This window comes from Brachyistius frenatus, unplaced genomic scaffold, assembly GCF_029030835.1.
Source record: "Brachyistius frenatus isolate BFR_SWC_R1_liver_20210118 unplaced genomic scaffold, ASM2903083v1 Contig_60, whole genome shotgun sequence".
Taxonomy (NCBI): Eukaryota; Metazoa; Chordata; class Actinopteri; family Embiotocidae; genus Brachyistius; species Brachyistius frenatus.
In genome coordinates this window covers 951,938-965,681 of record NW_027210659.1, presented here as the reverse complement: position 1 = coordinate 965,681, position 13,744 = coordinate 951,938, and positions in this window count along the sequence as shown.

The window sequence follows — 13,744 nt, the reverse complement described above, 5'->3', positions numbered from 1 at the left end:
AGTTTTTAAATAAAATTACTGTCTCGCAGTCGTATGCCTCCGCCAACCAGTCAAATTGTATTTTACATTTGTCCAGGCCTGATGTGGACAGATTTGCTGGTTAATAATGCTTTATTCCCCCTGGAAAATTATACAAAATTAAAGCAAATGTCTCATGTATACCTACACTTAACAGATTAGCTATGTCCTTAACAGATTAGTTTTGTACCACTAAAAAATATATTAATTGGATTATAGTAATATTCTCAACCTCACATATCTTCAATCTTGTAACCAGTAATCCATCTTCCTGGCACAGACGGGTTAGTTATGGGGTGACACAAAGTTTGGTGTCTATGTCTGATACTTTTCACATTTTACATGCTTCCCTTTGCCATAAGACATTTCTAATGTATATAAACAACCGAAACAAACTGGTTGGTGAAACTTTAAGCTTGTCTAAAGGAAATAAAGGCCTGGATGAGGTGAGGTGGGTTTTTTGGGTTAAGAAAATTGACGGGATTTGGGACTGATGAAAATGAGTGCTGTTAATGAGCTTACAATTGGAAACTTCAAAACCATAAACTGGATGAAATGGGCTGAATTTAGATTTAGATTTTATACACTTTATTAATCCCCGAGGGAAATTTCTTCACTACAGCAGGGGGGCTCTCAGGGGGGAGCTGCTGCAGCAGGCTGTCACTAGTGCGGCGCCAGGTAACCTGACCTGAGGTGCATGTTTTTGGATGATGCCGGAGAACCCGGAGAGAACCCACGCAAGCACAGGGAGAACATGCAAACTCCGCACAGAAAGGCCCAGGACCTGATTCGAACCGAGAACCTTTTTTGCTGTGAGGTGACAGTGCTAACCACTGCACCACCGTGCCGCCCAATGCTGCAGTGTGCTGGATTCTGCTAAGAAATACAAAGAAGCTTTTTAATTTGTATCACTTTTCAGGGGAAATGAACGATTATTAACCAGCAAATCTGTCCACATCAGGCCTGGACTGACACAAATGTAAAGTGCAACTTAACTGGTTGGCGGAGGCATACGACTGCGAGACAGTAATTATATTTAAAAATTTAAAACTGCAAGCAGTGATGTACGGGCCGTCTTCCCAACGTGCAGCGCGCGAGGGGCCGCGTATACCTGCTTGAAGTTGCTATTTTTGTCTCGTTTCCTGTCTCCAGCAGGGGGCACTGGCGAACCGTTTGGCCACGCTGACTCACAAAACACATCAGATGTATGGTCTCACCACGCCGGACGTATGTCACACATTTCGTGAGGGTTCAAGCATCCATTGACCTTAAACATCAACTTCCTGTGTCACGGCGAGCGAGCCGTTTGGCCACGCCCACTCGCAAAACACATCAGATGTATCGTCTTACCACACCGGATGTATGTCACACGTTTCGTGAGGTTTCAAGTATCCCTTGACCTTAAACATCAACTTCCTGTGTCACAGCGAGACATCCAACTTTGCCGCATCGTCACGGCGACGCCCATTGACAAAGTCGAACGAATGTCTCAATATATCATCAACTACATGTTTAGGTTATTGTGACCCGACTTTAGGTTCATGGGATCAACCAGCTCGACGTAGAATGTGAAAGTATGAAAAGTGTCATTTCCAGTGGCCAACAGGGGGCGCTATGACTATGAGCGAATATTACCACACAGGGGTCTTCAGGGCGGGGCTGTTATCATACCTGTGATGTTTGGAGAAGGTCGGTCCATGTACATAAGATTTAAAGCAACTCGTAGTTTCATGGCGAGACGCTCAAAATGGCCACCTCTTATGGGCACACACATCGACGAAAACGAATTATTTTAAGAAGATTTAATCCCAAACATGTTATCTATCCATAGAACCTAAATTCAAGTCGGTGGGACAAAATCCCGAGGACAAGTTCGACAAAGTACAACGTGTAAGAATCGCCCAAAATGGTGACTAAATTCAAAATGGTGGACTTCCTGTTGAGTTGACGTAATGGTGCAATGTAACCTTTTTGTCCGTCTAGGTGTGATACACGTGTCCACCGGATTTCGTGAATTTAGGTAAATGTGGCCTCCGGAGCATCTCTTTAGGGGGCGCTCTTGAGCCATTCAGCTGTGCCCACTCGCAACTCCACTACAATACGAAATTTTTCGCCAGGAGACATATGTGTATCCACTTTCATGAGTTTTTGAATATGATAAAGCCTCCAAAAAGGCAAATCACTTTGCGTAAGAATAAGAAGAACGACAATTCCTTCTGAAACAATAGAGCTTTCGCACCAATGCTCGGTGCTCGGGCCCTAAAAATGCTATGCTCAGGGAAAAAATCTTTGGTGGACAAGGGCCCTAGTAGTTGCAGCGGTGGCAGTGTCGGCCTGTTGTGGAATTTAGGTCTGGATATGGCAGGCTAGTGTTTTCTGTCTCCTTTAAGGGTTTTTCTTTGGGCCTTTCGTGTGTTGTATATCAAAAAGAAAAATTATATTTTTATTAGGGCCCGAGCATCGATGCGAAAGCTCTGTTGTTTCGGAAGGAATTGTCGTTCTTCTTATTCTTACATACAGTGATTTGCCTTTTTGGAGGCTTTATCATATTCAAAAACTCATGAAAGTGGATACACATATGTCTCCAGGCCAAAAATTTCATATTCTAGTGGAGTGGATGCGGCCAAATGGCTCGAGAGCGCCCCCTAAAGAGATGCCCCGGCGGCCACATTTACCTAAATTCACAAAATCCGGTGGACACGTGTATCACACCAAGACGCACAAAAAAGTTACATTGCACCATTATGTCAACTCGACAGGAAGTCCACCATTTTGAATTTGGTCGCCATTTTGGGCGATTCTGACACGTTGTACTTTGTCGAACTCCTCTTGGGGATTTTGTCGCACTGACTTGAATTTAGTTTCTATGGATAGAAAACATGTTTGGGATTAAATCTTCTTAAAATAATTCGTTTTCATCGATGTGTGTGCCTGTAAAAGGTGGCCATTTTGAGCGTCTCGCCATGAAACTACGAGTTGCTTTAAATCTTATGTACATGGACCGACCTTCTCCAAACATCACAGGTATGATAACAGCCCCGCCCTGAAGACCCCTGTGGGGTAATATTCGCTCATAGTCATAGCGCCCCCTGTTGGCCACTGGAAATGACATTTTTCATACTTTCACATTCTACGTCGAGCTGGTTGATCACATGAACGTAAAGTCGGGTCACAATAACCTAAGCATGTAGTTGATGATATATTGAGACATTCCTTCGACTTTGTCAATGGGCGTCGCCGTGACAATGCGGCAAAGTTGGATGTCTTGCTGTGACACAGGAAGTTGATGTTTAAGGTCAAGGGATGCTTGAAACCTCATGAAACGTGTCACATCCATCTGGTGTGGTGAGACAATACATCTGATATGTTTTGCGAGTGGGCATGGCCAAACGGTTCGCCAGCGCCCCCTGCTGGAGACAGGAAACGAGACAAAAATAGCAACCTTAAGCGGGATGTGCGGTCCCTCGCGCGCTGCACGTCGGGGAGACGGCTTCGGGGAGACGACTTCGGGGAGGCGGCGCGCGGGAGTGCGAGGGCCCATACATCACTGCTTGCAGTTTTAATTGTAGCACCTTTTGTGTAAGAAAGAAGCTTGTCTGAGCCATTGTTGCTAGTTTTTTGTTATAAGTGTCTTTTTGAGTGCCAAAACCAACAATATCCATCTGCCCGCAATAAAACCGCAAATAAGGTGATAAAAATGTCCTTCTGTTGTTCATTTATTCCACTCTAACAAGTCCCTAGAGATAATCTACATCTCTACACAGTGCTATTGTGTCTGTTGCCATGCTTCTTTATGTGTCCTGTGCGCAGGAGGCCCCTCCAGGTGGCTAGCCCTCATTATGAAGCTGTTTAACCACTCAGATCAGGCCCGACACCTGCTTTTCATTGGAAACAGCAGCTCCTGCTGCCTTGTATTTTCGAAAGGGAAGTGCAGCGTCATGTGATAAAGTCAGTCCACCTTTCATCTTTACACAAATGTTGTAAAAAAGCCACATCACTTTTTCCTTCAGCAGTGAAGAAATCTTTTAAAGTACGTGCACATGTAGCTGTTAGCTGCTGTGTGGCCGCCTGCAGCTATGTGCAAAAACATTAGAGCACTTGCATTCTTCCTGCAACATAAACGCCCAATGGAGCCTCATGTGGTTCATGACTGGTTTCAATCCAAAAGATTCACATTTTTTATTTTTTTTTATTTCAAGTAACGTCCAGTTTATTTAATATTGCCATTATAAATCCATTACACTGTCTCAAGAAGATGTTACTAACAGATAAATATGACTTTAATTCCGTGGCCCCTTTTGTACAGATCAGTGCACTGGGCTTTACAGGTGACCAACATGATGATGATAAAACACTTTAACTGTAATTAGTGAAACAGTTTAACACTAATGCTTACCAGAAATGCACAATCTGGTCAATTTTTTTAATAACAATCATTTTAAATATTGTTTTTTTTTAAAGTATGAATTTTATAATGGCCATAACACCATCTAATCCATAGCCAGACTGGAAAGGTAGGGGTATGCATGTTTTTCAGATACTCAGGCTTGAAGCATAAAAAGTAGGTCACCAAACGTTACTGTCTGGAACTTTTGAAGAACTAAGACTCAAACTGCTGCAAGACCCAAACGATTCGGTCCTGGTTTTAAAAGACTGGCAGCATGTAAGACAAGTTGGCTGGTGCAAGGTCATGAAGTGCTTTAACAAGATGTAAAAGAATTTCAAAATCACTTTCGAAACCAACCGGCAGCAGATGTAAGGGAGTAGTGTGTTGTCTCCTTCTGGTCGAAGGTTGAAGCCAATTAAGCTGCAGTTCTTCCAGTGGCCACTAGAGGCTCACACTGAGATACTCACACTGAGTTAGTTAAGGGGAATAACCCCAAGTTTGCTATTCAAAGTCAAAAGTTTGCCCTGTGTAAGATGTGACAAACCAACAATTTATTTCACATTTTCAAAATTCAAAATGCTCAATATTTTGGGAATCATGCTTATTCACCCCAAAGGTGCAGTATCTTGGAGCCAAAAACAATTAGTCCGGCTTTGTCCAATGTGAAAAAAATACACTTAGACATAAGCATATGATATAATGAAGACAAATGATGAAAGAAGTCATTCCAGGAGACTTTTCAGTTGGTATAATGGATGAATTGCTAAGCTGAAAGAGAGAAATGTATTAAGCACTCTAAACAGGGAGCAATGTAATAATTGTTTTAACAAATTTTCCCCTGACCTTAATAATGGATGATATGATGCAGTCATCATAGTGGTTGAAGCAGCTGATAGTTAGCAGATGCTCCAGCCGTTCTCTCAGGGAATAATGAACAGTTTCATTACAGAGCAGTGGAAACAAGTAATGTCAAGGTATGTCAAAAGCAACAAGGACAGTAAACTGTAAACAACACGTTCAATGTTCAAACAAGGAGTCACAGACACCAAGTAACATTTATAGCATCTCAATTATGCATCTTACCATTTTCAAACTTTTTGTGAATTTGAAGCTTAGTTTAAATAACTGTGGACCAAGCTAAGGATACAAGTCCTTCCTATTGTGTCTGAACATTAATATTACTTAAAGCTCCAATGTGAAAGGGAATTGTCACCAACTTTGCAGCTCTACTGAGCAGGGTGGTATGCATTCAATTAAATTCATCCATCCATTATCTATACCTGCTTTATCCTGAACAGGGTCACGGGGGGGCTGGAGCCTATCCCAGCTCACATTGGGCAAAGGCACGGTACACCCTGGACAGGTCGCCAGTCTATCACAGGGCCAACACGTAGAAACAAAGACCATTCACACCTAAGGGCAATTTGTAGACCCACCAATTAACCTGAGGTGCATGTTTTTGGATGGTGGAAGGAAGCCAAAGTACCTGGAGAGAACCCACGGAGGCACAGGGAGAACATGCAAACTCCGCACAGAAAGGCCCAGCCCCAGATTTGAACCCAGAACCTTTTTGCTGTGAGGCAAACATGCTAACCATTGCACCACTGTGCCACCCTCAATTCAATTCAGTTTTATTTATATTGCACCAAATCACAACATAAGTCATCTCAGGGTACTTTACGTATCATGTTAGTTGTTTGTCAGTTCGTTAGTTAGCTAGTTAGTTAGTTGTTCTGGTATCACTTTACCTACTTCTCTGGATGCCTCCGATGGGAGCAGATCCCAGACGAGCCCCCAAAATTTTTACGGGTCCCAGGAATGGTACCACAGCAACAAAAAATAATATTATATGGGACACAGGTAAAGTTCAGCAGCAATTAAGACACTGAGCGTTCAGTTCTTCTTTCAGATTACATCCTAACTTAACTTCAAAAACAACATTGAAAATAAACATCAATGTGTGCATTGTACCAGTGTCTATCATGGTTACATACAGGGCCTGATTTACTAAGATCTCAAATAAAGGGTACAAATTGCGTGTTCCTTCCAAAAACTAGCAACAAAATATTGCATCCGTTTTGCGGGTGATTTACTGAGAGTAATTGCATCATTGAAATCGGGTGCAAATTATTGTATTTAAATGAGGTGTTTGTGTGTGTTAAAGTGATTCTAGCAATGGAAAACAGAGCAACTGCAAAAGGAAAAGGAAATCTGATCCCATTGAAATTAAGAAATATAAATATAACAAGAACAAAACGCTACATAGGAGATTATTAGCAAGAAAGTCAGTACTGTGGGAAAAACAAAAAGGCAAAAAAAAGGCTTAATAATAAAACGTTGTCAAATAAAAGAGGAGGGACGGTGGATGAGATCCTCTAACAAACACCGATCAGCATGTCCAGCTCTTTCTGTGATGATGAGGTGACTTTTCATTCAGAGCCTCGCTCGTGAACCTTATGAAGCTACCTGTGAATTCTGCGGGACATCACATTCAGTACCTGGAAAAGCACACCTGAATAACGGGACGAGGTGAGATATCCAGCAGTGATACGCTGGAATGTCCCAGAGGCAGGGAAATGCTGAGCCATAGGAAGTTTTTTAATTGCTGGTATTTCATGGCTCCTTCTTGTTGTTGGCTGTCAATCATCATTCAGTTCATTCAATAATTGAGATATGTCTAAATAATTTTTCCCTCTGTGATCTCAAAAACTTTTCTACGGGTATAAAACCACGTTCTTAACGTATTCTTTAGTTTCCCCTGCGTCTCCTTCTCACCACCATCTCCAGTTTTGCGCACCTGATTAATACATGCCTTTCAGTCGTACTAAAATACACATGCAATGACTTCTCCTGTTTCTACTTTCAGGTTTAATAAATATAGTTCCGTGTGCTAAATTGTTCTATTTGCATTTCCCCTCCCAGTATTTTGCACCTTCAAGCAGAAATTCCCAATATTACATACCCATGCAGGCAAACACACAAAATGGACAATGTGTGTTAAATTGCACATTTGAAAGATGCAGTCCTCGCTGCACATCGTTAGTAAATCTGCTTGGGCATTTTTTTTGCTGTGGAGTTTGCACGTGATTTTACACACGCAAACCTTTAGTAAATCAGGCCCACAGTCTCTTAAATGCATGTGTCAAAAGGTCTGGTTTTCTTACAATTCTTGACACAATGCATTCACAGCAACTTAGCATGATACATATTAAGTATACTTCTCACAGTATTTCACTACAAGCAACATAAAGTACACATATCGTGTATACATGAGTGATATGGGGCAACTATAAAGATACAGTGCAATTTACAGCAATACTCAACTGTATTTATAACAACCTAAGCTGTCTCAAAATAGATTTTACCTCAGCACTTATGATGGACCTGAAAATCACACAGAAATACAAAACAAGTTCAATAAAGAACATTCAAACAGCAACATGTGCAGCTTTAAACTCGATGCATTTTCATTAAAACATTAACTAATGTGCAACTCTCTCTTTACATCTGTTGTGAAACTCAAGGCATTTGTTCTGAACTAAAATTACTCACATTGTCTAAGCTTTAAACGGATCTTCAGTGTAGTAAACAAAACGCTCAATCTACAACATTCCTGTTTCCTATATTTACATGTCAACATGTCACGTTCAAAATAATATCGCAAACCCTTATAACATTTGTGTGCATATGCAGTTTTGGTTTCCCAAGAGTGAGCATTGGCAGTTTTCACCAGTATTAACCTGTAGGACACAGGTAAAATTCAGCAGCAATGAAGAAAGGAAGCGTTCAGTTCTTCTGTCAGATTGCCTAAAGCAACCTGCGCGCAACTGCTTCAGTGTCAACAGTTCCTCCAGAGGTGGTGTAATTCTTTACTGTCTCTCTTACAGTCTGTGTGTTTAAATTACATTCTGTTATTATTACTAAAATGCCTAAACTCATGTCCTACATATTAAGTCGCTAAAAATGAAACAATGACAAATTAAATGAGAAATTAACATAAATGTGGTCATATTTTTGGGTGCTACACACGCTCCCCAACAAACACATGTGTCTCCCGACACTTGACTGTTATTTTTCCTGAAACCCTTTTCAACTCAACAATATACAGTACATACAAAATAAAGAGACCATACAAGTGTATGAGGTACCCAAGATCTTAAAGTGTGTTGCAGATACCCCATACGAATACTGTCACCTAATTGATAGCAGTTAATGAGATAAGTGACTGGGAGGTATGTGGTTGGGATGATGTGTGTGGGTTGGATTGAATGTAAGTATGACTGTGGGTGGTATGTATACAATTTTTGATGTGTCCCTATATCACTAACAAAGAGTTGTGGCTGGTAGGTTGGTTGACTAAGGGAGGGGTTAAGTAAACATTTGGCCAGGTTGCCTTTCTCTGTTCGACCTCCTTAGCGCAGGTTGGATGTCGGGCCCAGGCTCATGGACTTCCCCATCTGAATCATCTGCCTGCAGCAGCACCTGTTTCTCGCAAGACTCAGGTTCAACAATGGGTGACATAAACACATTTTCTTTTCTCTTGGTCCTCTTTAACTACATTTTTTCTTTCAGACTCGAGTCCAGCTAACAATGTCAATTTTTCTTTCCCATTAGGGTTTCACTTTACATGGATCTCCTCATTCAGCAAGGTTGCGGACCAGAACTCTGTTTCCAAGCTGAAAAGTCACTCCTTTGTTTCGCTTGTCATAATAGCATTGAATGTTGACTGTTGGCTGTAGAGCAGGTAATATGATGAGTAGCCGGTCGACTCTTGCTTAGTGCAGTTGTATGCATGAATGATGTTGGTGATCCTTCGAGTTCTCTGTCTGTATTTCTCCTAATGTCCTAAACATTTGTAACAAAGTCCAATTGCCTTGTGGATGGTATGGGGAAGTCCTGTAATGATTCACACCAGACAGCTGTCTCAGAGTCCTGAACAGTTCATTCTCAAACTCTCCGACCATGATCATGATGGAGTTTAGTTGGGTACCCAAATTGAGGGAAGAAATCGCTGAAGATCTGGTCAGCTGCTGTCTTGCCAGCCTTGTTTTTGGTTGGGTATGCTTGTGCGAAGTGGTCGACCACCACCATGATGTACTCATATCCCCCTCGACTGGTCTCAAGGTAGAGAAAATCAATAGATACGAATTCAAGAGGTGAATGTGATGTAAGACTCACCATCGGTGCTCTATCATGTGTTACTGTTTTTTTTCTGCATTATACAGCTACACTTTTTGGTGATGTACTCCTCAATCTCTCTTTTCTTTTCTCACCAGGCTTAGGACTCTTTCCACACCAACATGTCCCATATTGTCATGTAGATGTGTGAGGATTTTTTTTTTTTTTATAAGTGGTGGGCAGGACTAATTGTTCGCGACCCGGGCTCTCCCTATAGAGAAGACCATTCTTTAAGTGTCGTCTGCTCTATTCTCGTGACAACTTTCTTGTGGGCTTGTCCTGCGTGTCCTGCGCCCTTCCTCAGTTATGTCAGAACTCTTCATCTTTAACTCCAAAATGCTTCCAATCACAGGGCCTTTCTGTTGCTCACTTACAAGCGCATCACGGCTGATCACTGGGAAGTGTCCTGAGGGTGCCTGCAGCAGTGCTGTCAAGTTGAGGGCTGCCACCCATGCTAAATCTCCATGTTGGGCTGTTCTGGTCCCTTCCCAGGTAAAGCCGGTAATCGACACAGAAACGCAATGACCCATCCTTTTTTCTCACACACGTATATGGCAACTGTTACTTCACAAATCAACCTTTTAGAAGCAACTCCTGGATGTACTCGTCAACTTCCTTGTACATTGGCCTGGGTGCATAAGCCTTCTGAACAAGGATGTAGTCTTTGAGCCTGATGGACATTTGGAGAGATGGGATACATCCAATGTCATGGCTCTCTTCAACTAATGCTGCAGACTCCTCATACAGCATTTCCTTGAAATGCACAAGTGCTGCCATATTGTGTCTCTCTCAGTTGTGCTTTGTGTTACATTGGCTTTCTGCGATTTTGTAGATGATCTCTTGGGCTCCCCTCATCCTGCACAGGTGACTCACCCGCGGATCAATGTTGGTAGGTCTCGATTACTCGTGGTTTTATTGTATTATTGTGTTACGTTTCGTAACCACATTTTGTTTACATAGCTGCCAGTAGTAGTGCAACATGCCCTCCTCTCCCCTTCTGGAGCGGACAAACGTTGCCTGATCGGTAAGTGATTTTATTATGTTAGTTTTATATACTTTGGTGGTAATTATTATTACTTTGCTAACTTGATGTTCATCCTGTATTACAGGGCACTTTTGGCTGGGGCGGTACAGAACTTTGCCAGAAAGTGGCTACAGCTAACCCTGCTCACTCCTAAGAACGGTGCTGCTTTGCCTACAGTGCCTCACGCTGCTCGTCTTTGCTTGCTCTCAACAGCACGGCGGGGCCTGCTTCGTGCTGAATCATGTCAGCGTCGCGAGTGAGATGAAAAGAGAAAGCTATTGCAAACTAGCAGCTGAAGAAGTAGAGGGGCCGGGGTGGAGCATGAGGGTGTGTCCAGTGAAGCTGTAAATTGGTTAGCGAGCGTATGTTGAGACTAAAGCCAGGGTTGTCAGTGCCACGAAGCTGGCTCTCTTTTAACGTGGCTACATCACTGTGGTCTGGAGCAGGTTATGTTGGAGATATTGGCTCAAAACATACAAAAGTACCACCTACTGATCAATTAATTCTCTCGAAAAAATGTCATTACCAACGATTGTTATATGAGGTATAGATTAATTTCATTGTTTTTTTTCCACTGATATCATCCAACAACAGACTGAAGCACAAAAGCACTGCACTTGTAATCAGATATGACAGTAAACCCACCTCCCATTTCTTATTTGCTCCTCAGTCTGTTTCACACCTCTGTAGGTGAGAGGATAAGACTAAAATGTTGGTCAAGCTTTCAGACAAAGAAAGCCTGGGTACGTTGAAATTGCTTCACCCCGCACATTAACTACTCACAAACAACCCAGTTTCCCAATCCAGCTAGGAGAACATTTACATACAAGGGTTTTTTTTTTGTAGCATCTTGGCCAATCACAAACATGGACAAGTATACTGGCAGCAGAGCAGCATATTTTACAAACAAGGAGAAAAATACAATATTAGAAGAATATGAAGAAGTTAACCGCCGTAACTGCAGCAACGCACCTGCAGCTCCCAAATGCAGGAAGAAAAGCTGGCAAAAAGAAATCCCCGCCTGTATTGAAAGGTTTTGGTGAACACTCTTGCAGAGTGCAGCGCAGTGGTGAAGTAAGGAGAAATAGATAATTAGAGGGTGCGTCTCAGTTGACTTCAATCATTGCCAATCAAATCAGCTCCTCTCGTTCCCTTTGACAGTCCGCTTTGCAGTTACTTATGAATGAAGGAGCCGACCGGCGCCACAATCCAGACTTTTACGCTGGAGGAAACTCCTCTTAGACAGTCCTCAATGGAGTGCAGCATTTGTTTACTCTAGATGAGCAAACAGCTTTTAGTGGAGGCAGATGAAGAGGTAAACCACAAAATATGTAAAAAAAAAAAAATGTAAAAAGGAAATACTGCTGCGATTATTAAAGAGCATAAGGAGGCGTAGCAGACAATAACAAGCATAAAATTTATCACCCGATGATTTTAACTGAAGCTGTTATAACTATATCTTTTGAGGAGTTATTTATTTGCTCACATTATTATTTGTATCAATTATAAATCTCTAATATATTTTTTACCTCCTTTGTGTGATGGATTTGGATTGATGAGAAGTATGACATAGAAAACTAAATTTGTGAAACCTTTAGTCTTAGTCTGGCAGCTGTGTAATTCCTGACAGCCACTGCCTCAATCCCACCTTAAGAAATTGCATAAAAGGTAGGTATAACTGCATATGGAACAAAACTATTTGTTATATGTGAACTGTCTGACATTGTCTCGCGGTGTCCGGCAACACACCACCACTGTGGTGGAGCCACCAGACAATAACCTTAATCCAGTGAGAATAATAATAAGGCAGGCTTGGCACCCTTAAACACTTGGTCAATCCAATTTCTTGAAAGTGGCAAGGTGGAAGGTAATTCTGCAGGAGATATCGAGTGGAATGATATGACTGTGTAGCAGGAGGAAACTGTGTCGCTGCGCTCCAGAAGGCTGGATGGATGGTGAAAATACTTATCTAGTCCATAATGGACTAGTTAGTATGGAAAAGTTAGTCATGTGGTGCTAAGAGAAAATGCTGTACAGTCTGCCAACATACTGAATATTGCTTGAAGGACACCCACACCTTGCACAATTCCTGCTATGCTAACTAAAGTGTTTTTTTTTAAATGTTTTTTTAATGTCCAAACTATCAGGGATCGATAAAGTACACATCTGCAAAAAACAAAAAAAGCTGGCAACTTCTAAGAAAATAAATAAATAAATAATAACAAAAAGTGGAGTATGTGGACCTCAACATAGAGATTAAAAGAAAAACAATGAGGAAATTGAACTGAAAGAGGAGTAAGCATTGATGTAAATGCACACTGTAAACATGACTGTATCAATGTGTTTATAATTTTTTTTATTTTTCTCCCTTAAGCTTTTAGCAGAAAAGTGAACCAGCAAAAATGAAAGGTCAAAACATTTTGGGCGCTTTTTTTTTTTTTCATGAACATTACAAATTGATCCAATGAACTGTAATTATAACTAAAACTGAACAAAAGAAAAAATACACCTGGGACTATAACTAAAACTAATATTCACAAGTTATGTGCTACATTGCAACTTTGAGTCCACATGAAATGTACACAATCTTCTAGCAGAAAAAAAATAAATTAATGAAAAGACTTCGGGACATATTGGTTTGACCAGAAATTGTTGTGGCTCTGTGGGTGGCAGGTTGTGTGTTTTTAGTGTTCTAAGAGGAGAAAACGTCTCAGTTGGTAAGTGCTTCAATTTCAGCTTCTTTTTTTTAAGAGCACCATAAGCACTCAGCAGGAGAGAGAGGGTACTTTCTCCAATAAAACCAAACAAAAGCATCTTGAATGGGATGTACTGTTCCTGTTTAAAAAAACAAAAAAAACACTAGTGTACAAGATTAGCTGTAGAGACTTATAGGTTCACATTTAAAAAAAAAAATTTTTAGTACCATAAATCTAGTAAATACCCATTTATGCAACAAATACCTGCAGACATTTAATTAATAACCTGAAGGAACTGGAGCATATTGAAGCTCTTGGTGACCTGAGAGTTGTTGTTGTGTTTTTATCAACTTTGATTCCTCTCAATGTAGTTTTGAGTCAGAGTTCAGTATCTTCAGATCTCAGTAAGCTCTGACCAAAGCCTGACTCTAATTACACCTC